This window comes from Varanus komodoensis, unplaced genomic scaffold (genome assembly GCF_004798865.1).
Source record: "Varanus komodoensis strain SLA01 unplaced genomic scaffold, ASM479886v1 scaffold6_2, whole genome shotgun sequence".
NCBI classification, from domain to species: Eukaryota; Metazoa; Chordata; class Lepidosauria; order Squamata; family Varanidae; genus Varanus; species Varanus komodoensis.
Window position 1 is genome coordinate 8,697,740 of NW_025336346.1, and position 23,275 is coordinate 8,721,014.

The following is a 23,275-nucleotide window of genomic DNA, read 5'->3' on the forward strand; positions in this document are numbered from 1 at the left end:
TGATGTATGGGGATGTTTGCAAAAGCATCAGATTAGTAGGAATTAAATAACGATTTACATAAAGAAAAACTAATACAGTTAAAATATGGTTCAAATTTTAATTTAAGGACAGGCAGTTCCTGAGTTATGAACAGGTTTGGTTCCTGAGAAAAAGGAAATTCATCTTTAAGACAAATTTGTAAGTCAGATCGTATCCAGTCAGCCCTCAACATTTGTCAGGGATAGGGGTACAGGACCCCTGCAAAAGTGAAAAAATGTGGATTGCTCACCCCCACCCAGCCTCCTCTTTGCAACAAGGAAATGCAAGAGAGATTTCCCTGCAGATCAGCAGGGCAAGAAGACATGCCTTGGAGGCCCCCTTACTCTGCTTTTGCTTCCTCTCTCTATGGTGATGACAATCTTCTGCAGTAGGTCTTCAACTCACATTTTAAAATTTATGCTTTAGGGCAGTTTGTAAGTGCAGATTGTTTGAAACTTGGATGTTTGTAACCTGGGGATTGCCTGTATACTTTGAGCTCCTTTTTGTTGCTCTGTATTTTACTCCAGTTCTTTGAGGCGTAGCCAAAAGAGCAGGAACAGTTCTGCAAGACTGTTCCTTAGCTGCAGCCCAGGCTGCCCAGGGACTCTCTTCCCTGGGCAGGTCATTGTTTTTATTTTTGTTTGTTTGTTTAATATCTCCCTCGAGGGAGGCAGGGATACACTTGCCCCAAGTGCAAGCTGGGGTCCCTCCTAGAAGAGGAGGTGAGGTGTCTGAGGGCCAAGAGGGCTCTTCAGCCCCAACCCCCGGGAGCAGCCCCCTTCCAGACAGAAGGTTAAGGGAGGGGCTGAGGAAGAAACAGCCAAGGAGACATGTCACCCACTGGAGGAGGAGGCTGACACAGCTGCCTTTGTCTCCTGGCACCAACCTGGAGCTAGGAAACAGGTTTTTTCCACTTGGGGAGGCTGGGGATAATGAAGAGTTGGGGGGCCAACTTGTCTGGGATCTCTGGCCTGGGACCAGTTGTGGCTAGGGGCCACTGCAGGAGAGGCAAGGCCAAGGCACAGCCATCTACTGCCACCAGGAAGAGGTGGTTGATTGTCACTGGGGACTCCCTGCTAAGGGGCACTGAGGCCACAGTGTGCTGCCCTGATCTTGAGGTGAGGGAGGTCTGTTGCCTGCTGGGTGCACGCAACCAACATGTGACAGAGTAGAGTGTCTTCTTTCCCCTGGGGGTCACCAGCCACTTCTGGTGATCCACCAGGGGATGAATGACATGGCCAGGCAGGGAGTGGGCAGGATCGCTAGGGACCTTGAAGCTCTGGGCAAGAAACTCAGGACCTAAAGGGCCGACTGGCCTTTTCCTCCATCTTGCCAGTCCAGGAATTCAGGTTATCCAGGGAAAGAAGGGTTGACAAGGTGAACAATTGGCTCAGGGTGTGGTGCCAGAAGTAATGCTTCAGGTTTCTCAACCACAGCACCCAGTTTCTTGCCAATGGACTTCTGGTGAGGGATGGGATGCACCTCATGAGGATGAGGAAAAGATCCTTTGGAAAAGTTCTAGCAAGCTTTGTCGAGAAAACTTTAAACTGAGCTGGGGTGGAGAGTGGATTCAGGTCCCCAAGAAACTTGGACAAGTGAGGGGGGAGGACCAGGGTTTTGTAACCAGGATGTTAAAGGTACTGCAGGGGCTGGCAGGACTCCTATGAAGAGGGGGTTGTCATCAGGGAAGATGGGAGGAAGGAGCAGGCTAGGGGACCCAAAGAAAGGGATATGTGGGGAGGAGCTGAAATGCATGTATATCAATGCTAGGAGCATGGGTAATAAGCAGGAAGAGCTTGAGGCTTTCCTGGAAATAGGAGGGTATGACCTGGTGGGGATCATGGAAACTTGGTGAGATGAATGGCAAGATTGGAATGTAAACATGGAGGGGTATGTCCTGTTTAGAAAGGGCAGGAAGGGAAAGGGGAGCGGGCATAGCGTTATATGTCAGGGAAGGGATAGGATGCAATGAGATAGAAGGTGACAAGATAGTGAAGGGAAGTTGGTGACTATGTAACACAGCATCCATAAAAACAGGTCCTGCCAGATGAGCCCTGTGGAATTCTATGACAAGGTTTTGAGGTGGCTAGATGGAGGGGACACAGTCAATGTGGTTTACCTGGGTTTCATTAAGGCCTTTGACAAAGTGCCACATGGTATCCTGGTTGAGAAATTGAGGAATTTTGGGATAGACCAATGCACTGTCCAATGGATTAGGGCATGGTCGACAGACCGAAAGCAGACAGTAACTATTAGTGGGGGTTCATCAGGATAGCGGCCAGTGACAAGCGGGGTGCCCCAGGGCTCTGCCCTGGGACCAATCCTGTTCAATCTTTTCATGAATGACTTGGAAGAGGGGGTGACCAGTCTGCTGATCAGATTTGCAGATGATACTAAAATGGAGGCAGTGGCCACAACTGAGGAGCAGGTACTCCAGATCCAGAATGATCTGAATAGACTATGGAGGTGGGCAGGGGTCAACAGGATGGTGTTCAATGCAGATAAGTGCAAGGTCTTGCACTTGAAGCATAGGAATGGGTGTCATAAGTACAGGTTAGGGGACAAGTGGCTTGACAGCGGCACTTGTGAAAGGGATCTCGGGGGACTGGTTGACTGCAGGCTAAATATGAGTCAGCAGCAGTAGTTAAGAGGGCAAATGCCATGTCTGGTTGCATAGCCTGAAGCGTGGCTTCTAGATCAAGGTATCACTGTCACTCTATAGGACTGGTGTGCCTACAACTGGAGTATTGTATTACAGGAAGGATATAGCCAGGTTGGAATCAGTGCAGCGTAGGGCCACAGGGATGGTGGCCGGATTGCAGGGAAAGCTATATGAGGCAAGATGGAGGGAGCTGGGTCTTTTCATGCTAGAAAAGATGAGACTTCAAGGGGATCTGTTAGCGACATATAGGTACATGAGAGATCGCCACACAGAGGTGGGTAGAGACCTGTTTTCCCCTGCAGAGGAGGCCAGATATGTTCCAATGGAGCAAAGCTCAGGGAACCAAGGTTCAATTTGGATGCCAGGAAGTACTTCCTGACAGTTAGGACCCCGAGGGTGTGGAATGGGCTTGCACAGGAGGTGGTTGGTTGAAGCCCCATCGGTGAGGGTGTTCAAGGATAGGCTGGGCATGCACACGGTTGGCATGTTGTGAGCAGAGCCGGCTGGAGCTGGGGGTCTGACTAACTGACCCAGGAAGACCCTTCTGACTCACACAGTTTCTATGTTTCTAAGAGGAAGTCCACAAGGAAAGCAGGAACTGAAACGTTCTTCCTTCTCATGGGACAGTGCCCCTAGAGGTAGAAACAGACTTTCTTTTTCTTTGGAGAATAGTTTTCTCAGTTTACACCACAGGGATTGCTTGTCCTCAGTGCACACGAACTGTAATAATCTGATATTGTACATAGCCTTACATCGGGTCTCAAACTCGCGGCCCAATTGCCGGGCCGGGCAGGGCAGGGGGGAGGGGCCCTGCGGCCTTCAAAGCGCCGGCCTCCGGGAGCCACGCGGGATGAGCGGCCCACCACCGCCGCTTGATGCGGCCCAGCCTCACCCAGACTCTACTTCCAGCGGCCCCCAGGGAAGTTGAGTTTGAGACCCCTGCCTTACCTGAACATCTAATATCTAGATTTTAGAGAACATTTTGAAGAAAATGTATGTGCACTTGTGTGAAACATTCATCACTGGAAAAAGTATTCCATAATTCATTGTTTTAATTTTGCAGGAAAAATATTTTTAAAAGAAAAATCTGTCTTTTCTGGATTTTTCCTGAAGGTGTTTATTATATTCTGCATCTTCATCTCTTTCAGTCAGTCTCTCTCTCTCTCTCTCTGGCTATTCTTAATGGCTGCAACAACAGATCATTCTCCAACTATACAAAGATTACAGAAACATATCCACAGTTCTCACAAAACCTGCACGGTTGTAATTTGAGAAAGTACTGAATTGGTTCAGATCCAGCAATCTGATTTGTCATCAACTGCCATCATTGTCCACTGTCCCTTCTCTGGCGCACTGTGGGCATGGCTTCTTTTAAAAAAGCTTCTGTTGGATTGAACCACAAAAGCTTGACTGCAATGGAAAATAAATTTCATCCCCACTTAGGGGAGTAGCTAGCATGCAGACACCCTTCTTGTTGTTCACTTAATAAATTGTGGTTTACTGAGCCGCGATTGCAATATTCAGTACCAAAAATGGCTTACTTGACCTGATTCATTTTAGAGATTTTTAAAATCTTTGTTCTTAATGACAGTAGCTATTAGATAAGACGAATAGAAGGACTCTGCATGCAGCTAATAGTTGTCATGCAATTTTCCATTGAAGGATCAATACTTATTTCATGTACCCTCCAGAATATGTACAAGCCTGTTGTGGTAAAATATGAACTAATTGGCTTATCTTACAAGCTTTAAACTGCCCTAAAGCTATATGGAAAGAATTCTGATGCATGTCCAGATGGTAAATGCACCAAGTAGATTACAGCCTTATTCAGGAAGTCACTTTATATCAACTGGCATTAGATATCATAGAAGTTGGAAAAGAAGAGCTTTGTATTGCATAAAGCTATTTTTCACCAGGTGAGAAATATTCTAAATGGATTGCAAAATCATATGCTCATTTCATCCTTGCATCAGGGCTATTAGGTAAGCTAGGACACAAGAATGTGGGTTATGCAAGGTCCCTTAACAAGGTGCTTGCCTTTAGAGAAGATCTGAATATGGGAGATTTCACTGCAGCCATTATCTTTGCCCTTCTACCACTACAAGGAGGAAATACAAGAATGTACAGTACAAGAATGAATGAGGTGTCTTTGCTGCCTATTACTTGCAATAGGTACGATCTTTCCAGCATTTGTGGATCCACTGAGAAAATGAAAACGAATAAATGGAAGGTCCTTCATTAAACACACAAGCTCATCCTATATAAATAACAAAAGCATCTCTTTCTGTTAATGGACATAAGGCAGAACCTTTGCATGTTGATGTAACAGCCTATTAAATAGAACTCCATTTTAATGTACAGATGGTTGAGTGAGTCATGCTTATTTCTTTCCTGCAGATGGGGCCATAGAGCAGGGTTCAGCAGAGGCTGCCAGAAGCAAACAGCTGACTGGTAGGAACCAGACTGAAATAGAATTTAAAAAAAAGAAAAGTACAGCAGTGATCTTAGCATCATACAACATACCCTGAGCATTCACTGCCATAAACCTAACACCCTTCAGGCATTCTCGTTTGAGTGTGTGTGTGGAGAAGGGGGCAGAGAGGCGGAGGGGGGGTACTTTTTAGATATCTCTGGCTCCTGAGGAGATTGTTCAAGCGTTAAAAGCTTTGGCAGATGCTGGTATGTATAAGTCAGTTCCTCACTGGAGCATTGCACTGTAGAATTTGCAACAGTTCAATTTTGAATTCTCAGTGGATATAATTCCAAAGGAGCTATATGATCCAAGAAAGTCATGCCAGTTTTGGTTGGGGAAAAAAAATACTTTGCTCCCATAATCACCAATATTTTCTTTCTGTCTGCTCTTCTAAAATGTCATGTCACTTCCCTTTTTCACCACATGTAGCTGTTTGCTCTCCGTTGTGTAATAGTAGCACAGTTTTCTCAAAGGCCCCATCATATGGACAACAGTCTTTTCCAGAGCAATCATAGAATCATATAGTTGGGAGGGGCCTAGAAGGCTCCCTGCTCAATCAATGTAGGATTCCATGACCTGCCCCTTTCCATTAGTCTTTCCTGTGATCAGAATTCTGTTAATAGGATCAAGGGATCCAGCCATGACCTTTTAATCTCTTAATTGCAACCTAAGTTTTAAACTCTGGGTTATGAGTTCAAATATTAAGTCACATTAGTGTATTACAATGCCATTAAAAAAACAAATATTATATACCTGTCTTCTGTTTTCCTAATAAACCTTTCTAACTGAATAGACCTTGTTATGGCTGTGAATACTTCAGTATTCATGACATTTTTTCTCTGCAGCCTTTTGAGTGTTGTGATCTGGGAAGAAGGGTTCTTCTGTCCTTCATCCAGGGACAGCAGCTGAATGAGGACAGCACTGGCAGCTCTCACGGGACATTGAGAGACAATACAGGAGAAGATGGCCCTCTTGCTGCATCCTACTAACTGATGGCTTTGTTAATAGGAACGAACAGTCTGAATTGTGTGCCGAGTCTAAGTCATCCAATGCAAACCATGACGTGTATGCACCACGCTCCAAGCTTCCAGCCCACAGAAATTGTCAGATTTTCTTCTTTCTTACCAGGATGGTCTTAACTGGATCAGACCTCAGAAAGGGGCTCCAGCTAGTCCAGTCCTCTGCTAGGGCAACCCTTTGCAATGGCCCCTCCAAGTGCTTTGGATTACAACTCCAAGCAGCCTCAGCCATTTTGGACAGTGGTCAGGGATGAAGGTAGCTGTGCTCCAATATATCTAAGGGCCACAAAGTGGGCCAGGCTGCTCTAAGAAGGCCACAAGGGAAGTACTGATTGTTAGTAACTTGCACTGAGGAAGATTCCGCTGATAAAAGGCACTTGTGGCGACTGAGGATCCAGCAGGGGCTGGTTTCAGGATCTGCTTTCTACAAATGGAAGGACTTTGCTTGCAGAAGATCCTGCTTGAGTCTGGGGATCTCTTTCTGCTCAGCACAGAACAGCGTGTTCAGCAGAATGTTCTAACTGTGCAGCATTTTCAGGGGACTGAAGGAGTTGCTCTGGGAAGGAGGGGGCAAGGAAGTCCATTTCCACAACCATGGTTAAGCCAGCTTAAATTTGGATCTAACTGTATTGGCAAGCTTGCAAAAGCTAGAAATAAGCGTTCCAAACTGCGGGCATGTTTTTAATTACCAGGTTTAGACATATGGAGTACATTTAACTTGTATATTTTCTCTGCTATATTTTAAGGGATTTTCGGCTAGCATTTATTTATTTTTAAGTGTGTAGAAGAGGGGAAGCATTCACTTCCTGTTAAAATGTACCTGTGAAATAACTTTGCTTGCAGTGTTTCCATTCGGTTATGATTTAAGACGCGTTTGCTCGCCAAAGTCCTTGAAAAGAGCCAAAACTTGCTTCCACCTCCTCTGTTCCTTCCTCCTCCCACTTCTCACAGAACCACCACCCTGTCCCAGGAGTTTCAAGCGCAGCTTATAGTAACAGGGTTCGCCGGCCGCTAAAAGAGGGAAGACAGACGGATCGAACTACCTCTGTTTGTGGTCAGCAGTTTCCTGCCCTGTGCGTGTCATTGGGTCAGGCACTACACGCCTCCTTCCCTCATCCAATGGGCTCTAGGCAACTTACTGCCTGGACTTGGGCCAGCTGGAACGCGTCCCTTTCCTTCCACATCCCCAGACCCACAGGCCTGCTTCTAGCCTATCGGGGAAAGTAGGTGTTCTCGTCACTGCAGCCAGAACCTGACTTGTTGAGGCTGGAATAGAGAGAAAGGAGCACGCAGAGGTTTGCACTGTGCCGTGTGCAGGATTGTTTTTGAGACAACCAATACTGGACTCTCTCTGTCTGGTTAATTGATAAAAAAGAAATTACACTGTGTTTAAAACTGGCCTGTTCCTCTTACATTGCTCTTATCGAGTGGCAGGAAGCCTAATGTAAACATGACATTTAGGTCATGGTTACTTAATAGCAAGGGCAGCCAATTTTAATGCTTCTCTTCCTAGCCTTGACAGTGTCATGCCCCAGCACAAATCATGTGCCTCTCCTGTATTCTTAGGGACCACCATTTTCCTAGGCATTCAGGCACTTGAGACAGCTTACCTCCTCAAAAACTATACAAGTGCCAGTAATGCTTTATCAGATGTTTACACAATAAATTTATGTAAGAAACAATATAGGAAAACTAAAGAAATTAAAGTTACAATTTCTAAAATATAAAATTGCAAGAATGTAATGCACAGAGATTTGTCAAGAAGTATTTGTTCCAACAATATCTGAGTAGCTGAGTAGCATCTCTTTATACTCTATCCACTTCATGGGAATTATGTTGGCTTTATGAATAAGCTTTGAATTTGGCCAAATCTGAAACTGAATTGGGCTGATATGTAAACAGTTGGGAAATGTCCAAATCAAAGTGGAGTTCCTCTAAAATGGAACAAAGTAGACTCTGACTGCTCCTTATTATTTTTATTGTTATTGATTCAGATTTGGAGGGATACAGAGACCTAGTGAGACTACAAAGGCTGATACATTTCTTCCCACATTCTCCAAATAGGAAAAATATCATGTTGAAGGGGAGGAGAAATGTAATTCTATCCCTGACAGCTCCACCTTCTAATTGCAGCATGGTTTTTATTGGGGTGCTCCCATCCTTGTGACTTGGGGCAGAGACGTCAGCACTGCAGAACCATGTCAGTGCTTTTTGCTAGTTCTCTCTCCCAAGAACAGAAGAGTAGTCCATGCAAACTGAAAGGCTATAGCACTGGGTCCTTCCATTAGAAAAGCTATATGTTCAAGCCCTTCTGCCACCCATATCCATCCCTGTCCAGTTGCACTTTGTGACTCTGATTCTAGTTGAGCAAAAAACAAATGTCTTTTCACTATTCCCATTCATCATAACTCTCCATAGTCCCTGCACCTAAACTTCTGAAGGCCCAACTAAACATGCTTTCCAAGATCAGGACCATGTTTCTGGGGCTGGGGATATGCCTGCTAAAGTTTCACCTGTTTTTAGCTCTCAAAATATGCACACAGTATTTAAGTGTGCATGTCTGCATGGGTGTTCCAACGGATGCCAATTAAGTTGTGTCTCTTAAGTGCCCCCAGTGTGTAGAATTTGGAGATAAAAACAGGTGTAGGATAAGCGTTTAAAAAAAAGAGAGAAAACAAACCATCTCCCCAAAGCACATTCCTGATCTGAGTTAGGGCAGATGCAATTACCTTGAAGCAAAGAAAGCAATGACACATAGCTCTGCTACAAGTGATTAGAAGAATGTTTTGTTTGGCCCTGAGATACTGCAGGTTTCCTGCCTAGGGAACTTCTATGATGTTTGCCATTTTCATACAAACTATCCATGGACAAAACACTAAAGTGGAAACAATCACCTTCCCTTCCCTCACCAGAATCTAAAACTTCTTCCACATTTAAAATGCCATAGCTAATCCTCTGGCATTTTTCAGGCTTCTTACCCAGGGCAACCTCTTTACTCCATGCCATTTTTGTAAAAATTAAAATTATGAGGAGGGGGGGAGACCTCCAACTGGAAAAGGTGAAAGAAAACAACAGGTATATCTGAAACTTGGCAGACTGTATCCTATTAGAAGTCACACCTTTGTCTGCAATTTTCCTTCATAAGAACACAACACCACAAGAACACCCACACTGGATCAGAATAAAGGTCCGTCCAGTTGGTTCACACAGTGGCACCCCAGCTGCCCACAGGATTCCCCAAGCAGGATGGGTGCAAAATCTTCTCCTGCCCAAGCTCCTCAGCAACTGGCGCATGCAGACATGCCACCTCTGGGTGAAGGAGGAAATGCATAGCGCACAAGCCATTAAGAGCCTCCTCCCTCTTGGATCTGCCTCATCCTTTTTTAAAGCCATCATCACTTCCAGTGGCAGTTTATTCCATAGTAAGTATACACTGTGTGAAGTAGTTTATCTGTCCTAAATCTCCCACCAATCAGCTTCATGTGAAGATCCCTCTCCACTTTCTCTACACCATGCAATATTTTAAACCCTCCTATCATTTCTCCCCTTATTTGCCTTTTTTCTAAGCTAAACAGTTCCAGTTATTGTAGTTGCTCCTCATAGAGGAGCTGTTCCCACTCCCTAATCACTTTCATTGTCCTTCACTGTACTTCAGATCTCCTGAAAATTGCAGAAGCAGTTGGCATTTTAAAATTTCCACTTAAAGAGATGGGGGAATGCAAAGGCATGTAGTGCAAACCTCCTGCACCTGTTTACCTAAAATTTTGCAGGTTTCATCCCCTTAGAAAAAGATGCCCTGCCTGCAAATGTCATTGAATCCTGTCAAATTGCAAAATGGTGAGAAAATTCATTCATCCTCAGTGAACATCAATGAGATGCACAACATTTCAGATCTCCAAATCAGGGTTTGGATTCCACCCTGAGTTGAACTGAATGCAAACTCTGAGGTGAATTTGTTCGAGGTGAATTGGGCTGTTTTCCAAGTCACCCAAACAGAATGAAAACTGAACTTTGTTGCTGCTGCATGACCCTGATTAGTTGCACCGACCTGTTGTTCACACCTTTAACAAATTTGCACTTATTTCCAGTGGAAAGCAATGCTGATGGTAAAGGGTTTGCTACTAAGCCCTACACCCTTCACTAGTTATGAACTAGCAGTGAGGTTTTGTGGCTTGAAAATCTTGGCACCTTTGTATTTGGGAGCCTGTGCTGCACGCACCCCTATAATTTCATGTAGCATGTTTGCAATGATGGCCTGGTGAGATATTTTGCAAGTCCCTAATTCCTTTAGCTGGTTTTGTCAGTGTTTCTCCTCGGGGGTGCACAAAAAAAGCCTTCCAGTGGAGGGAGCCACATTCTAACCATGCCCCCTTGATGCTTCACCTCCCCTCCCCATGTTGACAGGGAAAGCCTCTGAGGAGATAAAGCAGTGTTCCCAGCTGCACAGAGCAATGTAAACGTGTTGACTCAAACGTGCTTAAAGTCCTCTCCCAGACCTTGCCTGTCAACAGAGGGAGGCTGGGATGTGCGTCCCCAGCTCTCTCCAGGCTTACAGCAAAGCCCTCTTTGCTGACTGCCTGGGGAGAGCTATTCTCATGATCTCGTGGTATATTCAAACAATTTGTACCCGTCTAAGGGGCTTCGTGTAGAGGGAAAGAAATAATAGTTTTGCTGTACTTGGTTTAAAATTAATTGGGAAGCTTGTTTCAAACACAATGACCAGACTTCCAAAAAGGAAAAAAAAACCCCTCTTTTTGAGCTTGCATTTCTCAGCAAACAGCCCTTCAGGCTGCATGCCAGGTCAAGTTTTAACATGCCAAAAAGTTCCAAAAGAAGATTGGGATATGTCAATCTGCTTTTTGGAAGGGAGAAAAACAGAACTGGGCACAGGTGCACACTTTGGATATAGAAGGTCCCAGGCTCAATCCTAGACAGGTCCAATTAAAAATAAATTAGGGGCAGGAGATGGCCTGAAACCCTGAAGAACCATGGCCAGTTAAAGCAGGCTACAGGGCTAGGTGGTCAAGCCATCTGATACCTTTGGGGTACCCACAGGAGGACTGAGGAGGCAACAACTCACAGAGAGCCAGATCATCTGCTGTACACAACTAAATCACTGTGACTTATTGCCAAGGTGTGAGCCTGATATCCAAACATGCCTAGAGGTACATAAGACCAGGCTTATGGCCATCTACCACTGAGCCATGCACTTAGAGGACTACAGATTTTTGGTGAAAACACCTTGACAGAGGAATATATATGCATTGATTCTTATGCAGGACTTGAATGCAAATTATCACAGTAAGTTGTTGACACTACATAGTGCTCATTCACATATAACAGAGAAAGGAGCATATTTTTAGTCTATTGGCATTTATAAATTTAAATAATTATAAATTATCATCTTTGTTATTTAAAGTAAATGGAATCTGCAAGACACTTTTGCAGGTGGCCGTGTTTTCTTTACTGTGAGTTTGGGCTCTCAATCTCTTGATTTGGGGATAGTGTAGGAATTAGAAATACATGTAGTGACTTTACACTAAGTCTGATTCTTGGCCTGCCTAGCCCAGAATGGTCAGCCCTGACTTGCAATGGTTAACCAGGTTCCAGACAGCAGTTTCTCCAGCTCTACCTGCAGATGCTGGGGATTTAACCTTTTGCATTTAAAGCATGCACTGTACTGCTGAGCCATGATCTCTTCCACAGAGCCTCAAATGACTTTGATTTACAGGAGAAATTAGTCTATCTGCAGGTTGCAAATTAAACTGCATATTGTTCTACAACAAAGCTGTCATTTTAAAATTTTCTGGCATTTCCCTCCTCTAGTTTACAAACATTGTGTGCTTTTGTTTTTATTCCTCATATTTGATTGTAAGCCTATTTGTACAGGGCTTGTAAATTTCCTAGAGTCTAAGCCGTAGATTTTAGGGCCTAGAGGCAAAATTATGAGGCAAATGTCATTCTTTCCAATAGCCCTGGAGCAGATGCAATATACTAAGAAATACCAACAATTCCACTTTAAATAATTACATTTCTCCCTGAACAGACCAAAATAGACAATCCCCACTGGCACTGCCTGGAGGTGGCTGGGATAAGGTTCTGCCGGCTGGTGAAGAGGGTGGACTGACTCACCTAATTTCAAGCTACTGGACAGTGGCCAGATCTTCTCTTTAGCAAAGGCCAGCCTAAAACACAGAAGCAAAATTGGTAACTTCCAAGGGTGCCAAGATTGCAGGAATGGCTGCCTCAGCTGTATAAATACCTTTGAGATAAATGCAACATCTCTTCATTTGCTGGGCCTACACAGAGGCCCCTTATTTGTTTGGGTAAATGTCCACTGCATGCCAGGAAAACAATGGAAAGCCTGTAATTTGCACTGTCCTACTCAAAGTAGCCAAGTCTCCTATGTGACCCCAGACTGCCCTCTAGTTCTAAGAGCTACTGGTAGATAGTCCTCTGTTTCATGTATCTTCCATTTCAAGGTCCAGTCCAAGTCCAGCTGCAAGTTAAGCAGCCATAAGAAGAATGAGCAGGGGGCCTTGAAGCCCACCAGTGGACTACGATGATGCACAGGTCACAGATCACCTTCCCTTATGGAGAGATCTGTAGTATTTCTACCTAAATTATACTTGCTTCTAGATTAGTATCTATGCATCTAAATTACTCTTGCATGTGTTATGAAAATCCCTTTCTTGTGTCAAGCTGGGAGGTGATGCCTATGCGGCCACCCTACTGAGACACAGACACAGTTAGAAAGCAAAGAAAAGATGAGAACTTGAGAATGGAAACACTTGCCAAAACAACTTGCTATCACTGAGTACTTATTATGCTGCTAAACATGCAACAAGTCATCAAGGCAACAGGGATGTGATTTCAACTTGTATAGATCAGTCACCCTAAAAACTTGGGCTGGCCTTGCCTTGCAGCCTTTGGGCTTAGCTGTTCAGGAGGTGCACTTGATCCATTGTGGAGGGGGAAATAAGCCCCAGTGGCGTATTTCTTGCATTGGGCATGCCAGGGGGTTGCATGATTACATTGTCTAGTACGGATTGTCACATTGCATGGGGCTGATGGGTTATTGCTGTGGTTAGCAAGCCCCCACAGAATCCTAGAAGAACCCAAGGAGTCTGGCTGATATGCTAACCGTAGCAGCGAGCCACCCTCAGAGGCCCTGCTTGAAAAAACGTGTCCCCCAAGCACGAGCACACACAGCAGGAGACATGGACTATCTCAGCTCATTAAGCCCTCCCTGATTGTGCAAACAAGCCCATTGCCCTGGCTTATTCAAAATTATCATGTTTATGAATTCAACATCCCTTCCCTTTTCTTGTAGGTAGCCATAAATCCCTGTGCAAACTTTGGTCATATAGACTTTTAATCTTTTTTTTAACTCCTTTAATCTAAGATCATTCTAATAAGTGAGATGTCTACAGAAAGAGAGCATGTGGCTAGCAAAACTGTAGTGTGATATTAATATACAAGGGGGCATCTGCAGTGCAAGTTAAAGGGATCAAAAAAGATGCTAAGCAAAGTTACAGGTTTTACATGTCTGAAGTTGCTAAAGTATCTGTTAATGTTGTAAGAATTATATTTGGAGATTCTTGTATAGATTGTAAAGTTATTTCTGCTGAAGTAAACCATGTTCTGTTAAAAACACTAAGATGTACAAAGGCTAGCAACAAAATTTGCGGTAGACAATTAAGATGTAATTCTGTTCATGTTTACCCAGAAAAAATCCTACAACTCCCAGTCAGGCATGCCCCTGGTACATAATCTGGAAGCTTTTTATGAAATAAAAGATAAAATGAATGGTTTATATATACTGCTGAATATATACACACCTTTAAAGAATAGTCTCAAATACCAGTAATCATGAATGGCAGTTGGTTATGTTGAGCCAACCAGGGTGATGTCCAACATGCTGACAAAAGGGAATCCCAGGACGCTAACTTTCCTAACCTTTTCTTCCCTAGGCAGCCCACCAAGCCCCCAGAAATGCCACACAGAAGGTTTGGGAGCCTCCTGAGTTGTTTGGGGTATAGCTCATGGGACTGAGGAAGAAGACGGATCACCCACATCAGAAACTAGCACCTTGCACCAGCCCGTCCATTCCCAGCTGGTTTTTTTAAAGAATGCATTTACACATTGGGGCTGTCTCTGTTTTCATGCAAAATAATGGCTGACCCCAGCCACCCGCATTTCACATTCCAGACACTTTCTCTGGAAATGAGTTCAGTAGAGGACTGAAGGCTCTCTTAGTGTACTCTAAGAAAAAGGATTCCCACACTGCTATGTTCTTTTGGGAGGATGATCCCGAGAGTTTGGTCAGGGGAGAGGAATGGGTGCTTCCAGGGAAGGGTTGTCCTTTTCCCATTGTCAAGACAAGGCCATCCAGGACCTGAGTAGACATTAGGTGATGATTCTCCTTTGTTGGAGGGAAGAAGCCATCCCCTGCTGGGATAGTAAGAAAAGTTTGTTATACTATGTAATGTCTATAAGAGCATTTTGTTGAGAAGCAGGTATAAGTACTGCTCATGCAAATGCTCCATTCATTGCATCCCATTCATGCACACTCTAGGTGGTTTTTCCCTTTAGCTGCCAGCAATACTTGCACACATTAAACAGAAATAAATGGAGGGGAATTTGCTCGACTCCCAGGCTTAGATGGCATGTTGCAGAAATTCGCACAGCTGCAATAACTGCTCTGAAAAGGAGCCATAGAAAGCCCAGAGAGTTCCTATCTCCAATTTATGGACTTGTTGGAGATTTGGAAGTGTTGAATGAGAGGGAAGACTGCCACCCTTAGGAGTAAGAATATTCTATTCTCACGTGGGATATATTGCCCCTCACCTTCACTGCACTTGCTCCATTCACCTTTCTCCCAGTTTTCTGTGCTTCCAACTTGTGCTACTGGACTACACTTAATAATATTTCTCCCACAGGTTGCACCACTGTTAGCCTATATACTGCCTCATCTTGTTGGTTTCCATATATGTTACTTCATTCCAGTGCACTGCTTGACAGCCAAATAATACAAGATCATTGAGCAGGCAAAGCTACACATCAGAAAGATGCAAGCATGCTCTTGCCCATTTCCAGAAGGATAGGAAACAACAACAGAGTGCAAACATATTTGCATGCTCCCAAAACACTGGGGGTGGCTGAGAGAAAGATGGCACACAAAAGGTCATGGTGGGGAAGAGACCAAAGAGACCAGACAGGTTCTGAAAAGATACCTAGGATATATCTTGAAGTCAACTGGAGAACTGAGGGGGAAGAAGTGGAAAGGACAAGCCACAGCAAGCCTGATCATCTGGCAGGCATTCTTGACCTGCTATGAGTAAATCATATGAAGCATTAGAAGACATTGTGGGACAGTCCATTAGACAAGGTAACAAAACAGTTCAATGGTAGAAAACAAAGTATTTAGTCCAATGGAGGAACAGGAAAATGCATGAGTGGTCAAGATGCAAGCAAAGGTCAAAGCAAAAGTTGAGTGTTCAGATACATTAGACAGTGCAGAAGCAGAATCAAGTAGGAATCCAACAGTCAATAGCACAAAAAGTCACTCAGAAGGCAAAGCCCAGAAAATATAACACTAGAAGTGAAACAGTTCTATATAACAGTTGCTGAGGCTTCTGTTTGCTCGCCTTTCAGGCTTCTCGGATTTATATAGCTGAGGCTTCCAGCACCTACCCAGAGTTCCACTGCAGTGAATTACAGGCCTTTTGGCCAAGGTCCTATTTGAGAGGAGGGCCTTGCTTCTGAGGAGCCACTTCCTCTTGAAAAATTCTCCTTTCCTACTGAGCACCTCTTTTCAAGAGTCCTATTGCCCTGCCCCTTGACATAGTAAAACCCTTGGAAGCTAGGTGGCCATCCACCCTCTATCTTCAAGATGAGAGTCCTCTCCTCCTGTGGGGAGGGTCTAGTAGTGACCTCCCTTGAGCATGCCAGTTCCCCCAAATCTCCTGACATAGGTAGCTCCTCTAACTTCTCCTTAGGGAAGGATTTCTCCAGTGGAAGATTCCCTCAGTACTATAGGGTTACTGAGCAAACAACCATGGTTTATCTGCAGGGCATCTTAACATGCGTGTTGGAGAAGTCCCCACTTGGATATGAAGTTCACTGGGTGGCTCTAACCTACCTCACAGGACTGTTGTGAGAATAAAATAATGAAAGGGAGGAGGATCATATAAGCTATTTTGGATTCCTTGCAAGAAAAAAGTTGTGATATAAATGTGAATAAGAGAGAAAGAAATGTGAAACTGCATCTGCTTCCAAGCAAAAAAATGTTAGTCCACCAAAAAGCAATCTCATTTGTTTCTGTGCATTATCTCATATCAATTTCAATATAATGTTTCCAGTAAAAAGGAACCTTCTAAAAGGCTAAATAAGACATGGATTTGTAAGATTTCCTTACATTTTAAGATTTCCTTACTCTGAGGTTGATTATCTTTTTCCTGGTGGAAGCCTTCATTTCTTTAATTAGCCTTTTAAATGTTTCCTTTTTGACTGGATTACAGTTATGGATTATGCAGAATCCTCTTTTGCAGCAGCTTGCCTAGACAAAATATAGCTTACTTTTTCATGAGCTGCCTTCACACAGGTAGTAATGTTTACCCAATCCCTTACAGCACAGCCTGAATAATTAGGATGGTGGGAGTGGAGGGGGAGAGAGCAGAATACATGAAGTAACATTGCTTAAAGCCATTTAGAATTTTTTGGAGCCCAGTGTGGCACCGGTGGCCTCACGGAACATAAGAGGAGGAAAGTGCTCCCGAATGAGGCTTTCCTTGTGTGACCTCCTTGCCTCAATCATGGAACTGGGTGGGGGCAGAGTCGGGTGATGTCTTTCATTTACAGCCTTCCAGAGCTTTCATACCATTTTCTCCACTGTTTTTCTTACCAGGAAAAACAAACAAACACTAACGGGGAAAAACACAATGGCCTTTTGATTGTGAGTGAAAGGCATCCTCCATCCAAAGCATCCTCTCACCAGATATCTGATGAGTAAGTGAGAGGCTGATAAATGAATAGCTGGTATGGGAAGAAATTCAGGGAGCAAAACAGTGAGCCAATTTGAGACAGCGACAGTTGTTCAGGACAAGAAAGGCTTTCCTGCAGAAATGGGTGGACATTGTGGAAAATGCATTTTGGGGGAAGGCTTTATGACAGAAGTGAAGAAGACAAGCAGTGTGAGGAAGGGATGTAGGTGAGGAGAGAGGAGAGGAAAAGAGATGTAGGAAAAGGGCTGTCAATCAGTGGTAGAGCACCTGCTTGGCATGCAAAAAGTTCAGGTTCAATCTCAGGGATTGCTTATGAAAAATCCCTGATTTTTCATAAATCTCTGACATGGAGAGCTGCTGCCAGTCAGTGCAGACAATGCTGGGATAGATGGGCCAGTCATCTGATACAGTATAAGGCAGCTTCCTATGTTCCTAGAAGATACTGATTGATTTTGAGGACCAAACCAGGTGTGTTGCCAATCTGTGATATTATCATGGATCATTCATTCATTCATAGACTGCCTATAACTGCCGAGGCCTTCCTAGGCAGGTTACAATACATCTTTTCTTTTAACAGACTTTAAAGTACATGTAATCCCTGGTCTTTCACATCTGGTTGGCCTCCAGCTGTTAAGACAGGAAAGAAGAGAGATGTGCATTCAAATAACAAAACTTTTGCATGGATCCTAGAGAAATATGTATGCACTATTTTATCGTTTGGAGAAAGAGACATCTATTCAAATGCACATCAGTCTCCCCAGCCTAGCACTCACCAACTGTTTTGGACTACAATTTCCATAATCTCTAGCCAATGGCAACAGTGGCTAAGAATGATGAGAGCAGTAGTCCAACATATCTGGAGAACACTGGGTTGGACTACATTGCTAAATCATGGAAAGCGGCAACATCTCCCCTTTTCTCTTCCCATCTTCTCCCACATCTGTAGTATGAGGACAGTAATCCCAGCATACTTTTTCAGATGCAGTGTGTGAAGCTGCTTGATCAGTTAGAAGGACTTTGTAAGTGCTCACCATTGTCCTTACTATTAAGCAGTCTGAATATACGGCATTGGAACCAGCAGAAGAGTTGCACAGAGCAGCCAAACCAATTAGAATTGCATGTGTTCAGGGGCGGGTTTTGCACTTTTGTAGAGCTCTTACTTATATGGTACAAAAGGGCAATGGTACTTCTGTAGCAAGCAAAGGTACCTGATCATCTGTACACTTAATTTGTACATATTCTAGGATTCTGCAGCAGCTTATTCAGGGCATGATCCGAGACAGAAAATGAAATAATTCCCAGCAATGCCTACCAACACATTACAGACTTTTTCTGTATAAACATGGATTTCATTGTGTCCTTGGAGGAGCAATCCTGTGGCCTCAGGATATTGCCTGGGGGGCCAGAGGACAGTGGGCATTCCCTGCTCCAAGCTCAGAGGATGAGCTCTGACCTCGGAAGGGGAAGTCTGAGTTCCATCTTCCCTCTGCTGCCCCCTTGCAGCTGACATGCCAAGAACGGCTCCAGCTGCTCTCCAAAATGAGAAAATCAACCTCAGAGATGAGGCAAAGGGGGCATTTTGGTGGTTGTGGGTAGATGAAATTGGAGTGGGCAGGATATGAGCTATCTTAAGAATCTTCTGCACTCTATTCCTCCAAGACTGCAGTGTCATCACTAGAAAGGTTAAAACCCCATGAAATGTGCAGGGTGGGAGAACAGGGAGGTGAAGATGGCTGCAGCCTCTTCTCTCTCCCTGTGTGGGATGATTGGAAACATCTGAGTTAGGGACTTCCAATCTTCAAGGCACAATTGATAGGACTGCACCATAAGGATATTTCTCGAACCCCTCCCCCCACACACATTTCTTGTTCATATTGTCTGATCTTCAGCACATGCTCTATAAAAAGGGAATACAGGAAGTTCAGTTCCTGAAAAAGTTAAAAATTAAACTAAGTACATGCTGTAGTTTGTAGCTACACAATAAACAGTACAAATGTGCTTGTCTTCAGGATTAAAAATATTTTCTGCTAATGTATGCCTTTTTTTAAACTATAACTGTTGAGAAATGGGGTTCAGTATTTGCATGATAGTTATACTGAATTTGTTTGTTAAATGGGAAAGAAATTGAATATTTGGAGGGGAAAATGTGCAAAAACTGAAATGCTCATTTAAAAATCACTCCTGCCACATGTTTCATATGCTGATTTTCCCTACATCCATGTAAGAAAGAAGCCACATGCAAATCAGTCAATTGTCTCTGTGTTCTTAAATACATTATGTTGAGCACTATCCAGTCAAAACTGTTTGCCCAGGTGGCTTCAGTTCAAAAGATCTGCTGATAACTTCACTTTCCCAATTAAATCAATGAGAATTTTAAAAACTCAAATGTTTCTGATGACCACTGATTTCAAAGGAATGTTGGCAACACTTTAGAATCAAGGTGTAAAAGGAACATAGTTGGTTATATAATGGCTTTCAGTTTCAGCGACTGTTGTATCCTTCTGGTTTTAGGATTAGAGATAGCATGGTCTAGTGGTTCTGATCCTACATGGGCAGCTGATTTCAAAAGACATCACTGGGGGACCACTGTTTAGCTCTGCCTCTGTTAGGGGTTCCTACCTAGTCCATTTTTCAACAGCCTCATCAGACTACTGAGTGAGTTCATCCAGAGTTTTGGGGTGAGGCGTCATCCACATGCTGGTAACATCCAATACTATTTCATGCTTTCTTCCAATTTGGCTAAGGTAGTGATGGTGCCAGGGGAAGCCAGGGCCAGGGTGTGTTACTGGACTGGATGAAGGCCAATAAACTGAAGCTCCAGCCAAACAAAACAAAGCTGAGCTCCTTTTGGCAGATGGTTCATCTGCCTATGTAAGTAGTGTACCAGACAGGGTTGCTTTCTCCTGAAGAAACATGTTTGCAGTTGGGGGTGCAACTGATCCTGCTTTGTCACTGAAGGAACAGTTTGCCTCTGCGAGTTGGAGCTTAGTCTGGTGCACTAGCCAGAGGCACGGTGCTGAGGAACTGAATTCAGCAACCTGGACCTTAGTGTGCATGGCATGCAAACTCAAGTGAAAATGCTGGTGCTGGCTTTTAGTGATGAAAAATAAGCTTTACTAAAAGTAATCCTAATATTTCTGGTAGCCATGCCAGATGTCTGACTCTGATGCAAAAGTATTTTGGCAACTGGCTCCAGAAGTTCAAAAACAAACAGAGATAGGCTCATCTTTTCCTGATTGGATACTGAGCAACCTTTTGAAGAATATGCAGAACAGCCTCTGTGTGATCCATGCTCATTATGCTGAAGTTCACTGAATGCTCTATTCCTGGGCTGGTACAAGTTTGTGGAATATTTACTGAATATATGTTGTCTGCCTCTTATAAAAACATTTGCCTTTTAAAACTATCCAGTACAAAGGAAACAGCGGGAATGTGTTCAGGCCTTCAGAATTCAATAGCAGTTCTCCCACGTATGTGTCATTCAGAAAAGGCAGCGTGGATTTTAAAACACACAACCCCCTCTATTTTCAAGCGTACTGCTGGGCAACATGCTGCTTGTGCTAAGCCTGCTTGCTGATTTTAGCTGAGTACATTCTTTGATGGAAGCAGTCTTCCCTTGGTCTCTTTTCCTGTTTTTTTTTTTTTTTAAATCACAATCACACAATCTTTCTTCCTTTTCAAAAGGCGTTTGATCTGATAAATACATGAGCCACATTTGTCGGTTGCTTTAGAAACAAGCAAAGCAAGAGAACATTATACGGTTTAACATAAAAGCATTGTAGCTTCAAGGCTTTACCTCCCACCACTAGGGACCTGAATCTATGGAACCACTTTCTGGCAAATGTGTAAAGCAAATATTAAAACCTTTAAGGAAATAGCAAATTGCAACTGGTTTAAAATTATGTCGAAAGCAGCACCATACAAGATGCAGAACGGGTGGCAGAAAGTAAATCTATGCATTAGCCTGTGCTGGAAGTTTTGTTATAATTACATCCTGCAGTCAGCGTCTAAACTTGCCCTATACTGTAACAACCTTCCCAGCTTATTACATAAAAAAAGAAAGTGGAAATATCTGAAGCACTAATTTCCTTTCTTCATTCTTAGTCATCTCAGTTGTAAGCACACCCAAAGGCTGTGTGCAACATATTCCATAAATCCCTTTTCAGCCCTAAGAAAAGGGGGAAGCTAAGAACATCACGGGTGGGGGCTGGAATGGAATCTTCTGAACACATGCCTGGATTTTGGGGCCACAGGGGCGGGGTGCAGCTTGAAATGGGTGTTTTTTAATGGGTGAGGCCAGCCAGAGAAAGGATTAAGGTAAGCACCTCACTTCTACTGCATCTCCCCAGAATAAAGCAGCAGTAGGGGCTGGTTATATTCACAAGCATGACACATGTAGTTCCATGCAATATCCACACTGAGTATGTTTTGTCTGTTGGTTTCTTTGCAGCCCTTTTGAGTCTCAGTATGTGCTCCTCTGGAGGGGAGGGGAGGTGGGGGAGTTGTCATTATTCTCTCAATATGTGTCTGAATAAGACATTTCCAAAATTCCCGTTCCACAAGAATTCTTCTGGAACTATATCCAGGCACTTGTGGCTGAGTATAAAATTAAATCGATGCCAAACAAATGAACTTACCAAACAAATGAAACTGACTAAACAGATTTTTTTTGAAAATGCTAATAAACCAGGGAGATGGTTAGCTTATAAAGTAAAGAAGGAAAGAGAGAAGAGATTAATATATAAACTGAAGGATGGAGAAGGACGACTGCAAGTACAAAGCACACAAATTAAGAAAATAGTGGAAGATTTCTTTGCAAAGCTGTACCAGAATGAAGAGACCTCAACTGAGAAAGTTAATGAGTATATCTGAAAGGGAAATAAGGTAGCTTCTCCCAAAGATACCAGAGAAATACCAAGAAGCATTAAATGAAGAAGTAACAATGACAGAAGTAACTGAGGCAATCAAGAGACAAAAGAATGACAAAACCCCAGGCCCAGATGGGTTACCAGCAGAGTTCTATCAAACTTTTGAAGGAATCCTATCTATGCCTCTGAAGGACATATGTAATGCAGCATTGCTAGATGCTAAAATACCAAATACTTGGACAGAGGCAAACATTACCTTAATACCGAAAGAAGATAGGGACTTGACACAGATCCAGAACTATAGACCTATATCACTATTGAATGTGGATTACAACATTTTTTCCTCTGTAATGGCAGAAAGACTAAAGAAGTACTTAACAGACTTCATATATCCAGACCAAAATGATTTTTTTCCTAAAAGACAAATGAGGAATAATATAAGAATCATCTTGGACATTTTAGAGTATTATGAGGTACATTCTGAAAAATCAATGGCGTTATTATTCATGGACACACAGAAGGCCTTTGACAACGTCAATTGGCAATTTATGAAACAACAACTAGTTCAAATGGAGTTTGGTGAAAAATTTATTAATGTGATATTAAACATCTATCAAAAACAGTCTGCCAGGATTATAATTAATGGAGAATTTACAAACACTATAGACATACAAAAGGGCACAAGACAAGGATGCCCTTTATCACCACTGCTGTTTATATTGATTTTAGAAGTGTTAAATAGAAACATTAGAGATGATATGGATATTAAAGGCACTAGAATTAGAGATGAAAGCTACGAATTGCAAGCATTCGCAGACAACTTAGTTTTTATAATTGAGGAACCCTTGGTAACAATGTCTAAACTTCTACAAAGGATTGAAGAATATGGCGATGTTACTGGGATGAAAATAAACAGAGACAAGACAAAATTGTTAGTAAAAAATCTTACACTGGAGTAGAGAGAAACTCTGGCGGAACAAGTAGTTCTTAAAATTGTTAAAAAGGTTGAATATTTGGGAATTTTACTTACAGCTAAGTGTACTACATTGAAAGAAGATAATTATGATAAACTATTTAAGGAAATTAAGAGTGACTTGGAAAAATGGGCTAATTTGCAATTATCTTTGTTGGGAAGAATAGCACTGGTTAAAATGAATATATTACCAAAGCTTTTGTTTTTATTCCAAATGATTCCCATAAAAATTGATAAAAAATTCTTTGATGATTT